This window comes from Chanodichthys erythropterus, chromosome 22 (assembly GCF_024489055.1).
Source record: "Chanodichthys erythropterus isolate Z2021 chromosome 22, ASM2448905v1, whole genome shotgun sequence".
In the NCBI taxonomy this organism is placed as follows: domain Eukaryota; kingdom Metazoa; phylum Chordata; class Actinopteri; order Cypriniformes; family Xenocyprididae; genus Chanodichthys; species Chanodichthys erythropterus.
The window spans coordinates 22,086,997-22,107,080 of record NC_090242.1 but is presented as its reverse complement, the minus strand read 5'-3'; the positions used below and the strand labels follow the sequence as shown (position 1 = coordinate 22,107,080).

General features: G+C 35.2%; 1 pseudogene; it reads right to left on the bottom strand.

Moving 5' to 3' along the window:
* Window positions 1-599: 599 nt before the first annotated feature.
* LOC137012889 (sialidase-3-like) lies at window positions 600-5,873 on the bottom strand (annotated as a pseudogene).
* Between the last annotated feature and the right edge of the window lie 14,211 nt (window positions 5,874-20,084).

Below are 20,084 nucleotides of genomic sequence, written 5' to 3'. Positions count from 1 at the left end.
AAAGTTTAAAAATGAGGAAACACCATGTTCATGTTACACATTTGAATGTTTATTCTAATATCTCTGACACAATTGTATCAAAAGCAGTTGCATTTAGCTTCAATCAGAGATAAAACATGAAATAAATGCGTTAAATTGTCTATTATATGAGTTCAGCCTGTAAAAGATCTGTTCAAGAATTATACACAATACAATACAGTTGCTGACAGTGACCATTATGTAGATTTAAGTTTCCAGATCAGTATTAGCAGAAGCAGTTTGCAACAACAAACCAAGGAAAAAACTGTTTAAAGGATTATAGGAGTTTATAAGAGTTTTCATTTTTCCTTTTTTATTCAAAATATTCACAAATTTGAATATAAGATTTATAGGAATGTTTTAGACTTTTTCTGCTTACAAAATGTTATGGATTTAGTCATTACACAGATATGGATGTCATTGCATTACAATTAACAAATAAAATACATATTTTGTAATAGCTCTATAAAGTATGTAATGGTATAAATGAAGAAGAAGAAGAGAGGTTACATTAGCTCCATAATTCATTTGAAGGGACTTGACTCTTTACTCAGCATTCAACTAATTCTAAATTTACACATTTACATTTTTTTCTCAGGGAGTTCGAACAGCAAAAAGGCTATTTCTTCATTATGATGTTCCTTTCCGCACTCCAAGAGACAAGCAAAGTGTCCAGGCTCATATCTGAATATGCACTGGGACCATGATGTAATATAAGTAAAGATTCATCAGACCACCCTGAGGAATCCAATGGGGATTTATTCAAGTAAGATTCACTCTCTTTTTTGGATCGGATGGATGAGAGTAGAGCAGCCATGTCTTTAGAGGACTACTCTGTTCAACAAAACTCAACACACTGCCTTGGCATCCTTGGTCAGTCTCTATTAGCTTATTTGGGGTTAAAACATTGTCAAAACCCTCTCCAGAGTTGTAGCTTATGTTTTTTTTACCATGCATTTGTAAGTGTAGACTTTTAATTTGCCTAATAATTCTTCTCTTATTATTCTAGCTACAAATGTCAGCAGTTCATTACACAGATTAGAATAAAAACTGAAGTCCTCAACTCCTTGTGCACTTAGTGATAAAAGATATTCTCATCTATCAATGCTTTGCCAACCCAATCCGGTAAACATGATGGATCCGTGTGAGAGTTCAAATCACCATGGATGGGCAGTAACTTGGAAGATCACCAGATTTTTGTCGGACAATAGCCGTATGACATGTGCTAGATGATTGAATGTAATAAGGTTATACAAAAAAAGAAGACAATATTTTTTATGCAACACAGCCCTTTAAGATTGTGTCAAAGAACTAATACAATCAATCTCCCTTTTGCATTTGTCTTTTTCCTATGATGTACACAAATAAAACAACTCTTACATCACATTTCAACAAAGTATTTCTCAAGAGACTAATGCCCTTATTTTAAAAAGCAAGAACATCACACCCTTAAGAGAGATAAAAATCACGTGTTGAGTGTGTCTTTTTCAACACCCTAAATATCTTCCTGGGTTTCAAAGAAACTTCTCACCTTTCTCAGCACTGAAAGGTAAAAAAAACTCCTTTGAAAATACTGAGTGTAAGTTAAAAAGATTAATCAAAAGATAAGTTGAGGAGAAAAATATAAGAATGTAAAATTTACTTTTCTTTTTTTTTTCATGTTTGTGATTGACTGAATCATCCAGGCTTGTTCCAGTGTGGTGAGATATATAAAGAGAAAGAGAAAAAGAATAAACAATGAAAAACAAAAATGGAAAGGTTCTGTGGATGCTTCTTGGAACTGTAAATGCCAGGTTTCTATATTTTTAATTGTGAAGGTAGCATAAATACTATATGGCACATGTTCACTGTTAGTTTAATGTTTAACCTTAATGTTTAGCTTCTGCGATTTACTGTGCTGATATAGGATATTATAAATACAGGATGTTCAGCATGTTTTGGTTAGACCTGATGAGAGGCTCCTGTAGTGTCTGTGGTGACAAACCTGCTGTGAGAATCATTTGCTGCTGCAGGAAAGATCATTTCTGTGAGTATTTCTTCTTTTGACAGGGGTGGATCCACACAGACCATTAGGCTCAGGATTTTTTAAATTTATTTAAGTTCATTTGAAGTGTTGGCTTTGCATTATTGTTACAGTCAAATCTGGACAAAGACAAAGCATTTTGTTAGATACATATAGCTTGATCAGATCCACTAAAGTAATCAGAACACTGACTCAGTGTGACCAAAGCTATATTCAAAATATATAATTGAGTGTTATACCATAAACAGAGATCTGGTCTGTGGTCTCTCCCCCATTTTGAAAAACCTAGCATCGCAAATCAAACAGCAACTGAAATTCAGATTCAAGTAACATTTGCCTTATTATCATGTTACATGCATGAACTAAACACTGGGCTAACTTAGGTCACTAATATTATCTTTCATGTCAAAAATGATTTATGGTCTTCACCCCTAATGTTGACCACACCTCTACACAAATTTATCAAAACACTAGGCCCTTATCTTTACTAATAAGCTATTTCCTTACAAAAGCAGTTTATTCAGCATAGTAAAGCCTCTCCTCCATAAAAAAACAACAACCTCTTGTCAATTTCCCTGCGTATCGCAACGTTTGCAGGCTTGCCTTCAAGTGGATTTAGTGAAAATTTTTGTATGAGCTTGTGTTTGTGGTCTGACACATTTGCATGTGTATGATGGAAATAAATGGAATGAACAGTGTAGTGTGACTCTTAATGGATTCGGAATGTTCGCTTTGACACGTCCAGTGTAGGCGTCACAATGGACAGTGTAAGAGTCTATACTGTTTAATTTGATTAAGTTTTCCATATATATATATATATATATATATATATATATATAAACATTTTCAACATCATTCAAAGAATGTCTTTATTTTATGTTCATGTAATGTTATGAAATTACAAAAAAAAATAGTAGCTACAATGAAAATATGTTTCCTGTTTCCTACTTATTGAATAATTCAGGTGAATTAAATATAGGATTTAAAAATGTTATAATACAGTTATAATAACGAAAGCATATTGCTTGGTTGGTTATTTGAATTATTATATTGATGTATTTCCAACTTGATTTTTAACATTCAGCAATTTTAATTTAGCAAATTAACTAACAGACAAACAAACAAAAATTACATTAAAAGAACAATTTTTGCAACATGAACTTGAACGTTGCTGTGGAGAATCCACCTATTGAATATTGAAAGCGTTGCTGATATCGAAAAGCTTGAAGGCTATTGTTTCAATTTCTCTTTTCTGTCCACATTCAAAGAGACAGGCAATGTACTTTCTATCTTCACACACTGCCAGATCTGAGTATCCACTTGGACCTTTATTGATGAGTTGTATGGGTTCCCATTTCATGGAATCCTTCTGTGATTTATTTATATATATTCTGAGATCCTTTCTCTCCTCTTTATCAGATGGGTGAGAATAGATCAGCCATGTACTCGGATCAGGGCAAATACTCAGCACACTTCCTTGGCAGCCACCTCCAGTCTCTATCAGCTCTTTAGCAGATAAAGGTTTGTCAAAATCTTTTCCACCACTCCTGCTTAGAGCCTCGACTCTATAGCCAGATGTACTTCGAGCATTGCAGTACAGTGTACTGTTACCTTCGTCGTCTAAGATCTCAGCCATCTGACACTCATTAGACTCACCATCCATATGTTCTCCTACATGCCAAGTGTTTCCTTTATCATCACTGTAGAATGCGAATGCATGTGATGTGGGCTTATCACTTACGGATTTAAAATAATATGTGTATGCTGGGATAATCAGTCTTCCACTCTTCATTTGAACACCATGTCCTGGTCCAACAGCAAAGGTGGCCCAGTTTTTCTCCTTTTCACTGATCACATCTTTCAAGTCAGTAATACAACTCCATGTTTTGCCAGTGTCCTTACTGGTTATGTAACAAAGCCGAGCCCGGTTTCTTTTTTGGTATATTTGGTAGGATTCACTGTACCCATTGGGAACACAAATGAAAAACAGAAAGAGGGTCTCGGAATCTCTCTCATAGACCGGACATGGATTCATGCTATTGTTTTATTTTGGTTAATGCTTGAAGAGTTTCGGTATTTGTACAACAGATATGCTACAGAGACAAAGGAGGAGGATATTAAGAAGAAGAAAGTTTAAAACAAAAACAAGCTTGAAACTAGTTACATTTAAACACCACATCTTCACTTTTACGTGTACATTTGCCGTCGACACCATTTATTTATTTATTTATTTTACAAATATGATGATTGTTAACAGTGATGCAAAGAATTGTGGGCTATCTGCAGCAGTGAAGGATACACCTCACGCATCCTCCGAATTTGTGTGAAAGAAGGACGCATTTGAAGGTCATATTCGGAGTGTCTTACTTTTCTGAAATGATACAGCCTCAATGACGTATGCAACCTTTGAATGCGACCTCCGGAGGACGCAGCCTTCGAAATGAGACACAGCTAATGTTTACCTTAGTAAGTTGACCAAGTGGATCTCTGAGCTTGTGCAAGTGAGTGGAGGCGGGGCTAATTAGCATATTCATAGATCCACGTATACTAAATGAAGCAAGGGTGTAGAGTTAACGCTTGTTCAAACCGGGACAATTATCGCATGTGTTTTTCGCTAACGTTTAACGCCTCGTGACTAAACAAAGGGCACCAATGTGAGTGTGCACACCGACGCGCAAAACGGCAGGCATAAAAGCGTATTTTTTTAAAAAACGACTCTTTTTTGGTTTGACGCGCTGCGTTAAAAACTGGCCGACCAATGAGATTGGCACTTTTGTTCACATGCCTGGAGCTGCTGAAGTTACAGTAAAACAAGGCTTGGTGGCACTCAAGCACGAAACGGTCTTGCCGAGCACACTGTTACCAAGACGACTAAGAGGAAGTAAGTAGATGAGGAAGACCCCTACATGGGCACTCTGCCAGTTCTTGGCCACACCAATAGAAGTGTATTATATGCCATTTTATTTCTGTATTTTTATTGTTTTTTTTTTCTTCTTTACATTCAAGAAATATAGCTGAGCATGTCTATTTCATAAATGTTTATTTGCTCTACCGTTCACTTGCACTCTCTGCTGTCATTGTGACTTATTTGCCCTACCATTTCTGACTACCATCTCCTCATGTCATGTAATGCCATATGTGCCATTTTAAATCTGTATTTTTATCTTCTTTAATTTTATTAATGTCTAATTCATAAAAATGTTTATTTGCACTACCGTTCACTTGCACTAAGCACAAGGGACATATACTGTCAGGAAGTGAATTTGCATGTTCACTCTGTGCATCGCCAGTGAAAATTGCTTGGGTATGAACACGAAAAACGCTGGCGATAAGCGCGAATGATAAACGTCCCAGTGTGTACAAGGCTTTACATTCAAACTATTTTAAGGAATGAGATTTTTTTTTTTTACACAGGAAAAAACTTTAAATTTGTAATTTTGGTCATCAAAGATGAGTTTTAAGGGATAAAATAATTGACTGCAGGGGGACTTTAAGAAATTGTTGTGAATAGTACTTATGAATAATATTTTACAATTTTGGTTAACATATCCAGTACCTCAACTTCCTTCTTGTCATCTTTCCACGATCCTCTTCTCATTACAAGCACTTCTGCATCTGTGTCTTTTTCAGTTTTCCGCTTTTCAGCGAATGCAAGGTAGGTTTGATCTTCACTTATGTAGATGAGAGCTGGAATTCTGTATGTCACCTGCTTTGAACAACAACAACAACCACAACAACAAAAACAACATCTTGGCTCTTGTTTGAATAATGTTGTTGCTGTTGTATTGTCTTCGAAATTGCTTTTGTTTTCTGAAGATGTTTTGTTACCCATTGTAAAATTCTGGCCCTATAAATAGAAAGAATAAATAGAAGTATCAGTAAAGTTATCACTATATACATTTCATCCACATTTTAAAATGTATAAATGACATTGCTTGAGACACCAACTATCAAATCAAATGAAGTGGAATTTGCCAACAAATGATTTTAGACATTTTCTCAGAATTATGTTGGCTTGACAAAAGTCCCATAGACTTTCATTGAGGGGGTCAAAACTTTTATAAAACAACTCTTAATAAAGTATTTAAGCTTCATTCACCAACTATCTATCACTACCAAAGCCTAGCAACTGTCATAAGACATGCTAGCAATGTGCAAAATGCTAAATCGTGTTAGCAATGTGTTAAAAACATGTTAGCCATTTGTTAATTTATGCTAGCAACATGCTAAGTCATGCTAGCAATATGTTAAAACTGGGGCAGTTTAAATTAGCGCATTAACACATGCAATTCATTTGTTCAGATTAACGTTTTAAAATTATTTAACCCATTTAAAGCAGCATTCATTATCTGTCATAATTTGGCTAGCGTTACATTATATGATTACACTCTTATTCATGCTAATGCTTTTAAATCATTAAAGTGCCACAAGACAAACGAGAATGCGCTGTCTGTTGTGTCCGTGTGACACACAACTCGTGTGCACAGAAAAACATGCGCCAGAATATTTACGCTTCAACAAACAATAGCGCACAGAATTATGCCAAAATGCTCATTTTGTTGAGTATCCTCATAAGAGCACTCATAAATGAGTTAAATCTCATCTTAAATTAACTTAAAGTGTTTGTTTTTATAACCTGCTGTGAAACTTTTTTCAGGATTCTTTTATTAAAAAAGTTAAAAATAACAGCATTTATTCAAAATAGAAATCTTCTCTAACAATATAAATCTTTTTATTCATCAAAAAATCCTGAAAAAATATCACGGGTTATAAAAAATACTGTTTCCAACATTGATAATGAATCATCATATTAGAATGATTTCTGAAGGATCATGTGACACTGAAGACTGTAGTAATAATGCGGAAAATGCAGCTTTGCATAACAGAAATAAATAGAAAATAGAAAAGCAGTATTTTAAACCGTAATAATATTTCACAATATTTTATATTTTTCATCGAATAAATTTTATATCAAATAAATGGAGGCTTGATAATGTTTTTTTCTTTCTTTTTTTTTTAACATTGCCCTTTTTTACATTTGAGCCCCTGCCCCTGAGGAACTCTCTGCACGTCACTGCACACAAACGTGTGTGTGTGTGTGTATAACAAGAACACAATAAAACCCCACTAGCATTCAATTAGGGTCAACTATATGAAGAAATGATTGCATTGTGACAACATCGCTGTTTACAGCAGCGAGGCATTGTAGGATTGGTGGATGCCAACCAATGTAAACACGAAGACGCACTGTGGGCGTATTTCTGTTTATTCAAGTATGTGCGGCAGTCATGGCAAGTCAAGGCAAGAGCAAGACGAGTTTCTCAAAGTGGAAATATGCTCATTATTTCACTTTAGTTGAGCATAAAGACAAAAACCTTTTAGTCAAATGTAAGCTGTGTTTTTCTGGTTCGAACGTCCTATCTACTGCGATAAACATGTGGCATGCTGGATCGAAAATATGTGAAATAACTTTTTCTAGTCAACTAGTAGTTGTTCATTTAAGCCATTAGTTGACTAATCACATTTATATTAATTTAATTTCTTAAATACTGGAAAGAATAAACTAATAATGAGCGTTTATGTAATATACACTCAAAAAAATGAAACTTTGACTTTAATTTTTTCTTGTCAACAGGTTCCACAAAAATTAATTATGAAAGTTGAAAACAAATATTTCAAGGTTATCTAACTTAATGGGGTTGTTTTAGGGAGAAATAATATTTTTGACTCAAGCCAACTATTATCACTTATTTTAGCTCAAAATGAGATGTTTGAGTTCAACTAACTTAAGTCAGTTATGTTATATGGACCTACCAAATTTGTTTAGAAGTTGCATGTTACATATTTGTCTATTCAAAGTAAACTAATCATTTTACGACAAAACATTCGATTCAAGCTCAATTAATCAAAATAAAATGCTTTCACTAATGTTAATTATTACTAGTTAGGTTTAATTAACTCTAGTTTGTCAACAGGTTCCACACAAATTACTTCAGTAAACTCAACTCAACATTTTTTTGTTCCTTTATTCACCAACACAAGAGTTTATCAAATTCTGTTTTACAAGAGAGAAAACAGTTAAAAGTCATGAAGCACTTTAACACAATCACTATAACAACAACTGGAGCACCTCCCTCAGCATTAATGCTGTAGAAAAAAAAAAAAAGTTCTTTACATGACAAAGAAACGTCACAAAACAGTGGTGCGTGTCACACACCAAAAAAAAAAAAAAAAAAAAAAAAAAAAGGTTTATAAACTTAAGCGTTTTTCAATTAAAAGCAGTGGTAACAGTGGTTAACACTTTCTAGATCTACAAATAAAAAAATTGGAGTGATATCTTATGTTAGTGTAAAAAAAAAAAAACAAAAAAAAAAAAAAAAAAAAAAAATTTGGGGTCTACAGACAACAACTCTGTTTATTAATGTATATTGATATATTATACTGAAAGACATCTTTTCACAAGTATTTTTCATCTGGATTTATATCTACATATGAAATCAATAAAAATTACTTTTGGTCAAAGTTTAGCTTTTTTTTGTACTGAAAAAAAAAATCTCAATGTTGATGTTGAGGATGAATTTTTGTACATTTTCTAAGCGGGATCTCATCAAATTGTAAAAATACTGAAAAAATGATTTTTTCTGTACAAAAAAAAAAGTTTGACAAACTTTGACAAAGAGTAACTTTTATTGTTATAATTGTTATTTCATAATATTTAGATATGAATCAAACTGAAAAATACTAGTCAACTAATACGACTAAAATATTAAATAGCATATAGTGGAGCTCTGCAGCATCTACTGGTAAAAATTATATATATATTTTTTTTTACTTTTAAAACTGCATTTTCCAAAAGATGAGCAAAAATCTTGCACTAAACCACGTCAAATTATTCCTTGTTGTCCCCATGAAAGAAAGCTAGAAATCTGGGTCTTTTATAAAGTGAGTTTTACATAAAAAGATGTTTTTCTATAAAAATTTCTTTATATAAATTTAAAAAATATGGTAAATCCACCAAAAACAAATGTGGAGTAAAAACATCAATAAACAAAAATCACATTTGTTAAAAAAAAAAAAATAATAATAAAAAAAAAAATAAAATAATAATAATAATAATAAAAAATATATATATATATATATATAGTTACAAAAAAATTACATTTTGTTGCCTGGGGTCTGTGGAGAAGACCCTGAGTGTATACCCCAAACGAAGACCGCACAAGGGTTAAGTATACCTGTATGATCTGATGCCATCTAATATAGCAGCTCTGCCATAAATTCTACTTTTATAAGATTATAAACTTTCAATTTTTAAGATTAAATTATTAGAAACTTAATTTTGGTCCAGACCAAAATTACCATTCCCTACAAGCCATAACCCACAATGTTAAATGGATATTGTGACATTAAAAAGCCCTAGGATACTGTTACTGCTGCGATAATTGTTAGTATTACCTACCAGATACTCTTTGAAGAGACTGCTGGGATCTTCATTCAAATATATACAAAGTGCCCTGAGGAGGCACTCCCTCTTCTTTTCAACAGTTTCATTCTAAATAGAAAAAAAGCAGCATCAAAATACATACTACAAACCCATTACACTTCTATAATTATGTGAAATGGGTGAAACTAATTATAAAAGCAAGCACATGTACAATGACCATTTACTCATACAAACATTATCAATGAGAGTACACTCAAGTAGGGCTGTCACGATAACTACTTTTTGTTGTGCGATATATTGCACCAAAATTAATTGCGATAAATGAAATTGCCATTTTAAGACCATTTTATGCCACTGATTTCATAATGACAGTATAATGATAAAATTGCATAATAATAAACGTACAATCTTTAAAAAAACAAAGAACACTTTATTCTTAAGAATATTTAGACACTGGAATGAGAAATGTGAACAAATATATCTTATCCTATAATAGATAAAAATAAATAAACACCTTTGTTTAAAAAAAGTCTTTAGGATAAAAAAGAATTAGGATAAAACAAAGTAACATTAATGGTCAGCAGTTATTTAGTGTTTGGTCAAGCTCATAAATGGGGTCATATTTGAGCTTGACCACATATAATAATTTCTTTGGCTATATAGCAAGTTACGCTAACCGTGAGTGTGCGCCATTTCACACTGTCACGTTTACATTTGCACTGTTGTGAAAAGGCATCTGTATGTCTGCTGTGTTCATACTGCACGATGATCGGTGACAGGAGCTCAGACACTGCATGACTTCACAGTTGAAAGTATTACAGACAACTCTGTCTGGTCCGCAAACTATATTTCATAACCAGACGCACCTGAGAAGTGAAAAGGAAATAATGCAGGACCACAAGTGAGTTCTCGCATAGGACTGGAAATGGTGCCCTGCGAGAAGTTCGTGATTCAAAATGTTCCCACATTGGAGATTGTGGCTTACTTTACCTGACACTTTCCGTATGGCGGCATTTTAATGCCATCAATAACCAAGCGCACAACTGATGCTTGCGCGCACAGTAAATCACTTCTGCGAGAGGATAACAGATATACACGTGAGAAAACATGAGCTGGCGAGCTCATTTTAAACTTGCGTGCATGACATATCCTCTGCGTGCAAATAAAGCCCTCGCGTGCTCGGACACAACTCGCAGCATGCGCGTCGTTCCCAACACTCGTGCTCAATCTTCTAATACTTTATTTTTGACAGTCATGGGGCGGGACTTTACTTATTTCATTGTAACCACAAATGTCATTGGTCAATTCAGTTTTTCCCGGAAGTCTGTCACAACAATCACAACAGACTTCCGGGAAAAACTGAATTGACCAATGACATTTGTGGTTACAATGAAATAGGTAAAATATAAAGTGTTTGCGCAAGCAAAATAGAAGATGGAGTGCTAGTGTGGAGAATGATGCTGCGAGTTGTGTCCAGGCACACGAGGACTTGATTTGCACGCAGAGGATATGTCATGCGCGCAAGTTTAAAATGAGCTCGCCGGCTCCTGTTTCCTCGCGTGTAGATCTGCCATCCTCTCGCAGAAGTGATTTACTGTGCGTGCAAGCATCAGTTGTGCGCTCAGTTATTAATGGCATTAAAATGCCGCCATATTTCCACTCTCTCTGTGTGTGTGTGTGTGTGTGTGCGTGCGTGCGTGCGTGGGTAGAGCCGCGCCTGATAAGCTGATATATTGACCATCGCGACAGGCCTACTTCTCAAGTAGAGAGAAAGAGTGAAAAGGGAAGCTTTTTGGGAAATTGCAGAGTGAAAGATCAGTGTGTTGGTGGTAATATGCAATGAGAGTAGTTCTGTTCTTTCTGTTGCTTGTAACTTTGATTGGTCCTTTTGAACATCCGTCAGTTTCCTGAAAATTCTGGTTAATTATCCATAGTGTGTAGTGTAAATACGAAATAGGAATTTGTTTAAAGGGGAAACATTTGCTGTTAAAAGGGTTAGTTTACCCAAAAATGAAAATTCTGTCATTTATTACTCACCCTCGTGCCGTTCCACACCTGTAAGACCTTCGTTAATCTTTGGAACGCAAATTAAGATATTTTTGTTGAAATCCGATGGCTCAGTGAGGCCTTCATAGCCAGCAGTGACACTTCATCTCTCAAGAGGAAATTTCACTGCTGGCTATGCAGGCCAATTCGACAAAAGATTCATAACGCTCTTAACCTTCCTGAAGCAGTGTTTTGAAATCGGCCATCACTAAATAAGTCCTTGTTTTTGTTTTTTTTGGCGCATCAAAAATATTCTCGTCACTTTAAAATATTAATATTGAACCACTGTACTCACATGAACTGATTTAAATATGTTTTTAGTACATTAATGGATCTTGAGAGAGGAAATGTCATTGCTGGCTATGCAGGCCTCACTGAGCCATCGGATTTCATCAAAAAAATCTTAATTTGTGTTCTGAAGATGAACGAAGATCTTACGGGTGTGGAACGACATGAGGGAGAGTAATTAATTACATTTTAATTTTTGTTTAAATGAAAATGTAATGTTTATCTGCTTACCCCCAGGGCACCCAAGATGTAGGTGACTTTGTTTCTTCAGTAGAACACAAAGGATGATTTTTAACTCCAAACGCTGCCGTCTGCCAGTCAAATAATGCATGTCAATGGGAACAAAATCTATAACAGTCAAAAAAACATGCACAGACAAATCCAAATTAAACCGTGCAGTTCGTGACGACACAATGTCCTAAGACACGAAACGATCGGTTTGTGCGAGAAACTGAACAGCATTTATATAATTTTTTACCTCTAAAACACCACTATGTCCAACTGCCTTGCGTACAGCATCTGGTGCGTAAGGTGTGTATGCGCTCTGCCGTAGTTTAAAGGATTAGTTCACTTTCAAATTAAATTTTCCTGATAATTTACTCACCCCCATGTCATCCAAGTTGTTCATGTCTTTCTTTCTTCAGTCGAAAAGAAATGAAGGTTTCTGATGAAAACATTCCAGGATTTTTCTCCTTATAGTGGACTTCAATGATCTCTTCAAATGGTTGAAGGTCAAAATTACAGTTTCAGTTCAGCTTCAAAGGGCTTTAAACGATACCAGACGAGGAATAAGAGTCTTATCTAGAGAAACGATCTGTCATTTTCCAAAAAAATACAGCTGTATATGCTTTATAAACACAAATGATCACCTTGCACGTGCTTCCGCTTTTCATATTCTTCAAAAAGCTTACGCTGTATGTATCTTCCCTATTCAACTTGCGGAACGAACCCAGGGCAAATTTTTTCCGTAAGTAAAATAGGGAAGTTTAGGACACACAGCGTAAGCTTTTTGAAGAATACGGAAAGCGAAAGCACAAGCAAGGCGATCATTTGTTTTTTATAAACCATTTACATGTGTATATGTCTGATGGTTTCTCTAGATAAGACTCTTATTCCTCATCTGGTATCATTTAAAGCCCTTTGAAGCTGCACTGAAACTGTAATTTTGACCTTCAATCATTTGGAGAGATCACTTAAGTCCACTATAAGGAGAATAATCCTGGAATGTTTTAATCCAAAATCTTCATTTCTTTTTCACTGAAGAAAGACAATAACATCTTGGATGACATGGGGGTGAGTAAATTATCAGGAAAATTTTATTTGAAAGTGGACTAATCCTTTAAACTACAGCAGAGCGCATACACACCTTACTCACCGGATGCTGTGCGCAAGGCAGACATAGTGGTGTTTTAGAGGTAAAAAATGATATAAATGCTGTTCGGTTTCTCGCACAAACCGATTGTTTCGTGTCTTAGGACATCAATGCGTCATCACGAGCCACAGGGTTTAATTTGGATTTGTCTGTGCATGTTTTTTTGACTCCTATAGATTGTGTGACCATTGACACGCATTATACGACTGACAGACGGTTAGAGTTAAAAATCATCCTTTGTGTTCTACTGAAGAAACAAAGTCACCTACATTTTGGATGCCCTGGGGGTAAGCAGATAAACATCAAATTTTCATTTTTGGGTGAACTATCCCTTTAATCTCCGAAGCTTTGTGAAATACAAACAAAGAAATTTTATATTCGTATGGGGTGCATTTGCAGATGTTGGTTTCTGACAAATGGCAACACAGACTAGACAAAATTTACTTATTCCTAAATGTGTTCTAAAGAAGTAAACAAAGTAGTAAACTATACCTGTGCAGTCGGGGCAAAGGTGAGGTTAATTTTCCTTCCTTTAGATCCACCTGGCTTCTTCAGCACTCTGGTGAACTGATCAGCATGGTGGTCAAGTTGTGCAAAAAACGTTGTGACGAGGGGAACAGTGGTAATCCTCAGAAATTCTGCCTCCACCTTTAAATAATGTCCACAAACAACCTGTTATTGGTGTGCATACTAAAATTTTAGTAAAAAAAAAAAAAAAAACATATGCTACTGTACTCTATAATTCTTTCACTGATGCATTATATAACATTGATTATGGATGTTTTAAGCAGCAGTTCATACCTCAGGCACAGTGAACAGTCCTAGCCATCTGGTCTTGAACTCTGCAATCATGCAGGTTCTGGTTTGCACTTTGAAGTTGCATCTCTACATCATATGGAAACGTAGGTATTTGAAATTCTGTAGGCCACTGTGATCGAGCAGTCGCTGAGTTTTTGTCGTAAATGTACAATCTTTGAACATACAGGAGATGGTTTCATGGGATTTAAGATGCAGATTTATGTCACTGTAATATTCCTTATCATTGCCTAGTTCAGCGAATGCACAAACTTGACATCTGAATGTAGCCAATGATGAAGTTCGCTGAGATGAGTCTCTGTTATGGACTCTACAGAGGTGTGATCTAAGTGCATTCCATGACTTGAATGTACATGGACAACTTGTATATGGGCAAGGATATGGATGCCTACGCCCATATTGAGGATGTTTTAACCTATAATGTTTTAGTAACTGACACCTAGTTGAGGTCTTTGAACCGCAACCTTTACACTGCCACATTCAATATCTGTAACAAGCACACACACCACCACAAAAAAAAGAAAAAAAAAAAAAGGAGAAAAAAAGTGATTTCAGTTAAAAGAAACTTGACTTGCAAAAAAAAAAAATAATAATAATATGCCAAGTTTTACAAATAACAGACCATATGACTTAAAATAACATACATAATCTGTTAAAAACTGAAATTATCAGTTGCTACTGATAATTAAAAGGATACAAACAGAAACAAGCTACTCAAAACTAACAAATGAAATGGTCACGCAAGGAACAGTATTTACATTAGATGTTGCAGATCTTACCTATTGTGAGTAAAACACCTTGGCTGGAACACAAAATACCTTTCATTTAGGACCTGAAAAATTGCAAAGGATAAAACAATTATCAAGATTTTGTGAAATTTAATTAATCTGAACTGAAAAAACTACAAACCAATAAAATATCACACTATGTAATTTTTATTTAAAGTAGGCTATAACAAATTGGAAAATACTAAAGATTCAAACCAAGTATTAACCACTGTTAATTTTGACACCAGATTTTAGTTTAGTTTTAGTCGGATGGACACCTACTGGTTGAACTTAGTATTGCAGTTTCACAGCGAATGACTGTAGCATTGTTTTTCAACTTTAAATTAATCTTAACATATTATTGTATTTTTATTCTTTAATAGAGTCAAAATATTACAACTACTTAAACGCTACAGTCAGAAAAATAAAAGGGAAGTTACACAGTTCAGGTATACATTTTGACATTGTGTAATTCTATTTGTTAAACGTGTAGAATAGGCGTTCATGATATAAAGAATAAACATACTAGTATAACTTTTAAAATGGAGAGAACACGGAGCAGTTTTTCCGTGAGCGGGAATGGAAAACCCAGATTGATGGAAAAAAATCCGTCGTAGAATCGCTCCAGTTAACGTAAATCCATCGTAGCGACAGAGAACTTTAATTCATGAATTATCTCTATCTCTTATTACTTTTCTTTTCGACCAAATAATGGAAATATGCAGCACATCAACATGCGCCATGTGGCTAAACTAGCATGCTAACTTCAGCATGTCTAAGACGATAGAACTCTCTAAAACTAAAGCAGGCCAAAAATATATCTCTTATTACATATAAAAAAAACTAATAAAAAACTCGATACTGGTGGAAAAACAAATATCCTCTTACCTTTACCAGCCGTTGAAAAGGTAAGATGTCCCTCTGTCCCAATCTAAGAAAAACTTTGCAGGGGGTCACTCAGGTATGCAGAAAATCAATTATCTTTGCGCATGTGTAGTCGGACGCATATGGTCGGACCATAGACTGTAAAAAAAGATGGACGACGCGACGTCGCTTCCTTCCATTGTAATGAACTGAAGCCAAAATGGCCGACCGAATGGGCGCTGACATGTTACGCAATACGTAAGTTTGGAGCCTGGGCATGCGCAGAAGGAACCGTCAGTGGAGCCGGAGGCGGAGTCGCGATATCAAACTTCCGCCCAGACGACTGCGTCATCATTCATGTATTTTAAATAGACTATAAAAATTATATACAATTTAAAATTCTACCTATAAAATAATAGGCTATTCTATTTCTAGAGCAATAATACTTTTAAAACAGCAAATTCAGTAGATAAAATCAATATAATATGCCACTAGAAACAACTCTAAATCGTCAGAAACGGTCCTGCCATTTTAAATCAAGTTCAACTAATGTTACAAGAGATCGATTGCTGTAATTAGAGTAAGCTATCATTAGTTTTGTCCTGCTAATTATTATTTTATACCCATAAAAATAATAAGTAACTGCCAGATAACGATCACCTGCTTTTTCCCGACATTGTTAACATTAGGTGTGTTATCTTAACTAATAACATTTATTAATTAGCTTATAACACCCATATTTAATGTTACAGAAAAAGGTTCAGTGATCCGTCAGATCCTGTAGGTCGGTTAGTACAGTTTACTGCTGAACAACTCATTTTGTTGGTGTTAAATAACAAAGAAATCGAAAATTAACAGTTAGTTAATACATCTTCAATCTCCCCTCGAAGCTCCGACAGTCCTCAGACAAGCTGAGCTGTCAATCAAGTTCGAATCATGACGACACGCCCCGTTTTTATAGCATCAAATTGCTAGCTAAAATCTAAATCATCACAAAAACGAACAATTGAATATATATCAGTGTGATAACAACTACCTTAAATGACCAAAAACATTTTTCATAAAGTTTTATTTGAAGCAGAATTTATTTTTAAGTTTTCACTGAAGTCTCATTCGACTGCATTGAGAGGGCGGGGTTTATGACCTGTACTGCATCCAGCCTCCAGGGGGCGATCAAAGAGCCCGTGGCTTCACTTTTCAGAACGTATGAGACACACCCGGGTCGGACACGTCTTGCTCTTCTTCTTCTTTGGGGTTTCATGCCAGTTTGCGTCGCACTATACTGCCACCCTCTGGATGTAAGAATTTTTTACTTAACTGGTTTGTGTTTAGACAAAGCGTTAGGATTTTGTACAGTTAAGTTGAGACATAATTATGTGGACCTTAATAGAAAAAAACATTTAAAGTCAACAAATTAAATTATTATAAGTCAACTGAATATAAATATACTATGTAAAGTGCACAACCTTCCTTGTTCATTTTTTTGAGTGTAGGCTATGCACTCAAGCGCACGCATAACGCTTGCCATAAAGAACCGGCAAAAGTAATGATTATGAATATGACAAAAAACAGCAAGGAGACATTTTAATTGTTTATTAATAAAGTAATGTTTTCTGAATCAGTGTCAGCTGCAAAGATGAAGTTGACATTGCTGACTCTCATCATCTCCGCATATACTGGACGCGCCTAGAGAGAAAATTCACATTTCATTCAGATTACATAATCAGAGTAGACTCTTTTCGTTTTTAATTATTTAGTTTTAAAGTAGATATTTCAAGCTTTCTCAAGTCTGCGAGGCAAGCAGCCTATACGCCGAGTTTCGGTTCATTTAGCCTATAAGTCGCGCTCCAGTTCACGTGCCAGTGATCGCGCCCGCGCATCCATGATTATATTGCCTGCTATATTTGCTTCTTATTTATTAAATCCAGGCAATTGGTTGATGAAACATTTAATAAAATTAAGATACATTTTTTACAAAACGAAATTCACTTTAAAGAGAGGCTTTCTATAAAACAAAACTTAATGAAGTGGTCAAAATCATGTCTGACCCACTCTATGGCTCCCGATATATTGCGCATCTTATGATGCATCTTACTCATGGTGTTCACTTTTCATAATCAAGTAAATGAATTTAAAACATAACTTAGGACTACTTAAACATATATATGAAACTACATTTTCTTTAATGACAGTACAGAGAAATTTCATAAGCAAGAGCGGATCATGAGTCACAAGTCGGGTCAAGAATTATTCTTAGACTTATATTTAATATTGGGGGCATTCAAGTTATTTGACATTTGATTTTTTTTTAAAGTAACGCAATAGTTACTTTCCTTGGTATTTAGTTACTTTTATAATGATGTAACTCAGTTACTAACTCTGTTACTATTTGTGAGAAGTAACTAGTAACTATAACTAATTGCTTTTTTAAAGTAACATGCCCAACACTGGTTATGATGAACTATATGCCTTTCTCCACTGACGTTCTGAGTTCCAAGTGTTTGTAAGGATACTGATTGTTAGAAGGCAGCTGTTTGACTCTGTCTGAGATTAACAACAGGAACGGTGTGTGTAACATTAGCAACACATTAGCTGTTTGATAAGGTAGTCAAGCAAAAGGCTGATCATAAATTCATATAAATTAATGACAACCTTCGCAAGAGCTGTGCCAAGTGTGCAGGCGCATAGCGGCTCGTGCCAAAGTAAACTGACAGCTGACTTGAACTGGCGCATGTTTTTCTGTGCACAGGAGTCATTAGTCACACGGACACAACATTCATAGACACAACATTCATAGATAGCATTATGACAGAAAAAAAATGTATGCGGCTTTATTTTTAAAACGTTAATCTGAACAAATGAATTGCAGTGTATTACTAATATATATTTTTTGCCATTCCAGAAAAATAATTGATATTATATATATTATTTTTCACGTCATCACGTGATTAATTCTAACCAATGAGACTGCTGGAACTGTATCGCTAGTGAGCTGTCATTCCGGATTGGATTAGTTCCGCCCAGCTCTGCTCCAAACAGGTAGGCTAAGCTTTTTAAATTTCTATAGTAATTTCTGAGATTTCTATTAAAATTAGTGAAGCAGGTCAAAATGGTAATTAATGAATTAATTGGAATTAAATTACACCCACTTTAGTGGTTTATCTGATGAGTATATCATTTCAGTGGCGGCTCGTTGGTATTAAAAAAGAGGAGGCACACTAGCGATCCCCAGTTGATGGTTTTTTTTTTCTTTTTTTTGCTTAACTGCTTAATAAAGGTCTTCTTTTGGTCATGTTTATGTACGTAAATGACATATGTATCCAACAAGACAATGTATTTAAAATGTTACTCACCTATTAACTTACTTGAAGAAAAAATCCTTCCTCCTGTCTTTTAGCAGCAAATTTGTCTATGACTCTGTTGTAGAATACAGCTGTCTTCTTCAATTCATCAATTAAGGCTGACTCCAGAGAAACTGTTTTCAATTGTTAAAAGTGTGATAGTCTATCTTGTCCACAGTTACTGTGAAGATATGTTTTCGCTGTCTTTAGGCCAGAGAAAGACCTTTCAGCAGACACAGTTGTTATGGGAATTGTTAGCATCAACTTCAGCAATTTGACCAGTTCTGTCAGGGTGCTATGCAAATCATCCTGTATAATCATCTGAAGTAAGTTGCTTGGCGCTTTATGGAAACGCTTATCTTCATAGACTTATCTGCCAACAGTCAAAGAAGGGTTAGACCTTTTAAAGTGTGGCCATTTCTTCATTAGGAAACCCTTTTAGTTTAGCAAAATCTGCAAATGCTGTAAAGTCGATACAATTCATTTCATATCACTAAATCTCTCTGTCATCTGACAGATAACTGCATCCATGATTTCATAGAACAGAGATCGATAAGAGTCAGTAATGCTTGAATCTTCACCTTGCTTGCTGCAGTTAAATCCTTGCCAGCACTGACGCTTCCTTCTGTGATCCTCTTGCGAAACAGAACGGACAGTGTTGTCATACACTTCTTGAAATGTTGTGTCAGTACGAAGTGCTCTCAGTGAATTAAGGGTCGCATCTATGTAGTCAAACGACCATCGTAAATCAAGGGACCTAGCTTGGAGAACCTGGAACAAAACATCAATGTGTCCAAAAATTGATCAGAAACATCCAGCAGAAACATGAACTTGAAATCCTGCAATTTCTGTTTGAGTGCCATGGCCTGAGCGATTGCGTCATTATCCCATCCTGGTTCCATTATGATTCAGTCAAAGACTATATTGACACACTGGTGACCTTCACATACTGCACTTTTAAAGTTCCACCGGGTAGCCGAGCCCTTTGGGAATCCGAACTGAAATGTCAGCCTCAGTCAGTAATGTGGTTCTTTTGGGTGATCGAGAGAAAAAAATAGTGGAAACAGTCCAGTGCGGCAAAAAAGGCATCTTGGCATCTTTAATA